Source organism: Portunus trituberculatus, chromosome 9 (genome assembly GCF_017591435.1).
Source record: "Portunus trituberculatus isolate SZX2019 chromosome 9, ASM1759143v1, whole genome shotgun sequence".
NCBI lineage: Eukaryota > Metazoa > Arthropoda > Malacostraca > Decapoda > Portunidae > Portunus > Portunus trituberculatus.
Window position 1 is genome coordinate 10,682,950 of NC_059263.1, and position 5,000 is coordinate 10,687,949.

General features: G+C 42.4%; 1 protein-coding gene across 1 annotated transcript in view; it reads left to right on the top strand.

The window, feature by feature from the left end:
- LOC123501381 (TSC22 domain family protein 2-like) overlaps positions 1-5,000 on the top strand; it is a 130,693-nt gene that overhangs the window by 113,206 nt on the left and 12,487 nt on the right. The gene's annotated exons all lie outside the window — the stretch shown is intronic.

A 5,000-nucleotide genomic window follows, 5' to 3' on the forward strand; every position in this document is an offset into this window, starting at 1 on the left:
TTTTATTATATATCTTGTTGGTCTTGGCTGGCCCTTCTCATATATATATTAAAAAAAAAGGTATCAGTAACAACACAAATAATGATAATAACCTCGATAATAACAATGACAACAACAAAACCAACAACCAACAGGAGCGAACACCACAGCAGTCCCATCTAACACAGTGACCCTTGTAACACTGCCATTATTCTTTAACACGAGTACACCAGTAGGAGAGCTGGTTTTCTTTCATGCTCTCTCTCTCTCTCTCTCTCTCTCTCTCTCTCTCTCTCTCTCTCTCTCTCTCTCTCTCTCTCTCTCTCGACACGTGGGGTGAGAGAAGGAGGAGGAGGAGGAAAAAGAAGTAAAACGATACAGAGGTGGAGTGAGTCTTGGCATAGAAACAGGTAACCAATCTCTCTCTCTCTCTCTCTCTCTCTCTCTCTCTCTCTCTCTCTCTCTCTCTCTCTCTCTCTCTCTCTCTCTCTCTCTCTCTGTAATGGCGGTAGGTCGTGGTCGGCCATCTTGAATTCAGGAGAGGGAGGGGAGGAAGCAAAAAATAAATAAATAAATAAATAAAACAGGGAAAGGGGAAGCAGGGTGAGGGGAGAGAGAGAGAGAGAGAGAGAGAGAGAGAGGGGGGAGATAATGATGAAGAATAAGAGGGGAAGAGGATAAGAAATGAGAGGAAGAGGTGCCAATTTTACTAGGAGGTGGTGGACGTGGTGGTGGTGGGGGGGGGAAGGAAGAGGAGGAGGATTGGAGAGAAAAATTTTACATATGGAAATCTAGTTTTACTTCCAAGAACTTCTCCTCCTCCTCCTCCTCCTCCTCCTGATGATGATGAAAAATAAGGTCAGGGTTGGTTACTTAAACCACCACCACCACCACCACCACTATGTACTACTACTACTACTACTACTACTACTACTACTACTACTACTACTACTACTACTGGTTCTGATTTGAATATGAAGCATTGACAAAAATGGAATAAAGACAAACACAAAGGAAGGAAGAAGAGGAGGAGGAACACATGAAAGAGAAGATAGAGGAGGAGGAGGAGGAGGAGGGCAGGTTATAGCAGCATATATGGAGGTAAAATGAAGCGAGGAGGAGAGATGGAGAGAAAGAAAAGGAGGGAGGAAGAATTGAGGTGAATGGAGGAAAGGTATGTGAGGAAGAGGAGGAGGAGGAGGAAGGGAGGGAGGGACGGAGAGAGGGTGAGCGCGACTGGCAGACAGCTTGGCGCCTTCTTCTCTCCTCTTCTCTCTCCCTCACCTTCCCTCCCTCTTCCCTCACCTTCCCTCCCTCTTCCCTCACCCCCCACCAACAGCTGCCCCGCCTGCACACTTGTAACCCCCTTCCTCACCCCCCCCTTCAAAGAGGGGGGTGGGTTCTGAGACATTAACTCCCTCTCTCTCTTCTCTTCTCTTCTCTTCTCTTCTCTTCTCTTCATAATTCATCCTGTATTTGAGCCCATTTTTAAGATATCTCCTCCTCCTCCTCCTCCTCCTCCTCCTCCTCCTCCTCCTCCTCCTCCTCCTCCTCCTCCTCCTCCTCTACAATACGCTTGAAGGACACGTCTGGGATTCGCCTTTGCCCTCCTCCTCCTCCTCCTCCTCCTCCTCCTCCTCCTCGTCCTCCTCCTCCTCCTTGGGTTTAGTATGTCTAGCCTTCATTTTTTTTCGTCAATCTTTCCGTAACAAGAGTAACTATCACCTTCTTCCTTCCTCCTCCTCCTCCTCCTCCTCCTCCTCCTCCTCCTCCTCCTCCTCCTCCCCCAATGTCTGTTTTCTCCTCCTCTCCCCTGATGCCTGTCTCCTCCCCCGATATCTGTCTCCTCCTCCTCCTCCTCCTCCTCCTCCTCCTCCTCCTCCTCCTCCTCCTCTCTCCTCCTCCCCCCCGATGTCTGTCTCCTCCTCCTCCTCCTCCTCCTCCCCCATGTCTGTAGGTCTGTCTAGGTTTTTTCTCCCCATAGCTGTACTTTTAATACTTCCCCTCCCGTCTCCCCCTTCTTCTCCCTTCCCTTCCCTTCCTCCTCCTCGCCTCCCTTCCCTTCCTCCTCCCTTCCATCTTTCCCATGTGTGTCAAGGAGAAGGAGATTAACTCACTCCTGCAGGTGTTCCGGTCTCCCTCCTCCTCCTCCTCCTCCTCCTCCTCCTCCTCCTCCTCCTCCTCCTCTCCCCCTCCTCCTCCTCACTAATTACTACCATTTCTGTCCTACCCCATCCCTATTCCTCTTCCCTCTCTCCTTCTCTATCATTGCCACACTGCACGAACAGAGGAGGATAAGGAGGGGTAGGGGGATGGGGGAAGACGCTTTACGCATAGGGCAAAGGGGAGGAGGAGGAGGAGGAGGAGGAGGAGATAGTTATGTCGCAAGTCGGACCTTGAGACATGGGAGGAGAGGAAAAGGACAGGGAGGAGGAGGAGGAGGAGGAGGAGGAGGAGGGAGGTAATAATCTTCCGTCATGTAGGAGGAGGAGGAGGAGGAGGAGACACGCAAAGATACAGTTTTTCCGTCTTTTCTTCTTCCCTGTTTCGTAATTGTCGTGCAGAGAGAGAGAGAGAGAGAGAGAGAGAGAGAGAGAGAATAATACCCTTACGAAAAAAAAAATAGATAAATAAAATGGCGTGGGTTTTGTGAGTCACTTTCTGGATTGGGCAAGAAGAAGAAGAAGAAGAAGAAGAAGAGATCCAGTTTGTAGCAGTTCAGAGGAAAGGTGGAGGTGGAGGAACGTGCAAAGGTTGGGTGGGGAGGGGGTGGTGGTGGTGGTGGTGGTGGTGGTGGTGGTGGTGGTGGGGAGCGACTTTGGCGAGGAATAGTTTGGGGGGGTGATGGGAAAGCAGTGATGGGCGGATAAGAATGGTTTTACTGCTGCTATTACTACTACTACTACTACTACTACTACTACTACTACTACTACTACTACTACTACTACTTTTCTTCTTCTTCTTCTTCTTATTATTATTATTATTATTATTATTATTATTATTATTTTTTTCGTATTCGTCTTCTCCTTTTCTTCTTGTACTACTACTACTACTACTACTACTACTACTACTACTACTACTACCTCCTTTTGGTTGTCAGTACTGTTTGTGTTGTTTCTTTTATCATCTTGTTTTGTAAGTAGATTTATTTTTTATTTAGTTTTTTTTTCTTTATTTTTTTCTGTATTTTTCTTTTCGTCCTTTTCATCTTTTTCTCTGGAAGTCTGTGAGTATCATATTTACATTCTTATTTCCTTTCTTTATCTTTTTTCTGTTTATATATTTAATTATTATTTTTATTTTACTACTACTATTACTACCACCACCACCACCACCACCACATCAATTTATCACGAACTGAGTCACGAGTTTGGATGAGTGACGTCTGTAAACATTTGTCTTAGTAAAATAAAGCAAGAGAGGGACAGTCATAATAACAATGATCAACTCGCCCAACAGGAAAGTATTCTTACAAAACCTGGGAATTTGACGCACCAGAGAAAAAAGAAAAAAAAAATGAAAACAAAACATTAGCCAGAAAACTGAAGAAACAACAGTGATACAATAACAAGAACGAGAACTGTATAGAAGGAAAACGGAAATAGAGCGAATACAAAGTGGGAAAGGAAAATGGGAAATGGTTACAGATTAGAGGGAGAAGAAGAAGGAGGAGGAGGAGGAGAAGGGGCGTGGCTTAAATATCTTTGTCATCACTACCATGGCCACCTTCTGTTTAGTGGTGGTGGTGCAAGACGTGTGAACCATTTCTTAATATAGTGGTGATGGTGATGGCAGTGCTTTTAGATATTGAATGGTGGTGGTGATAAGAAGATTGGTAGTGGTGAGGGTGGTGGCATTGATGAATCTAGTGGTGATAGTGGTGATTATGGTGATAAGGAGTAGGAGGAGGAAGCTAGAAATAATGACTTTACTTAATATAGTGGTGATAATGATGAGGTGCAACAGCTGATGATGACAATGAAGAGGAAGAGAAGCTAAAAACAATAATGCAGGAGGAGGAAGATGAAGAGAGAGAGAGAGAGAGAGAGAGAGAGAGAGAGAGAGAGAGAGCAGACATTTAAATACCACGAAATTGACGCATAAAAGCTGAGAATAGATACAAAAAAATATACAAATAATGATAACGTGTGAGTGGAGAGAATGATAAGAATGTTGAGCGGGTGCAATTAACCTGTACAGTCACCTGTGCCGCCCAGACAGCCAGGCGAGGGAGTGAGGAGGCTAATGAGCTGCTCTGCGCCATCATTCATGTGCTGTGGCTGTGATATTTGCAACACTTGAATTATGAAGAAAAAAAATAAAAAAGAAAATTGATAGTGTGAATAATATTTGTCTTCTATTGTTCGAAGGTGGGAAAAGAAAATTATGATATATATATATATATATATATATATATATATATATATATATATATATATATATATATATATATATATATATATATATATATATATATATATATATATATATATATATATATATATATATATATATATATATATATATATATATATATATATATATATATATATATATATATATATATATATATATGATTGATTGATTGATTGATTGGCTGGGAAAAAGAACTTGTTATTCACGATTTTAAAATGTTTATTAATGTATCAAGGATGAAAGAAAACGATGTATATTTATGGTAAGAGAAAAAATACTGTGTGTGTGTGTGTGTGTGTGTGTGTGTGTGTGTGTGTGTGTGTGTGTAAAAGACACTTGGTATTAATAATGAAAGGAGAAAAACTATCATGATGTATATTACTAGTGGCGCCAGCAACACAACGCACCAGGAAGGCATTCAACACACCAACAGTTTGTAATTACACTAAAAAAAAAAAAAAAGGAAAAAATAGCAAGAAGAAGGAAGAAGAAAAATATGTAACTGACGTAAGGGAAAAAAAAGTAATTGGTATAATCCTCACTCGCTAAAAATGTTACAACTGTATATAATATGACGGTACAGCTGATTGTTACTGTTATCACTT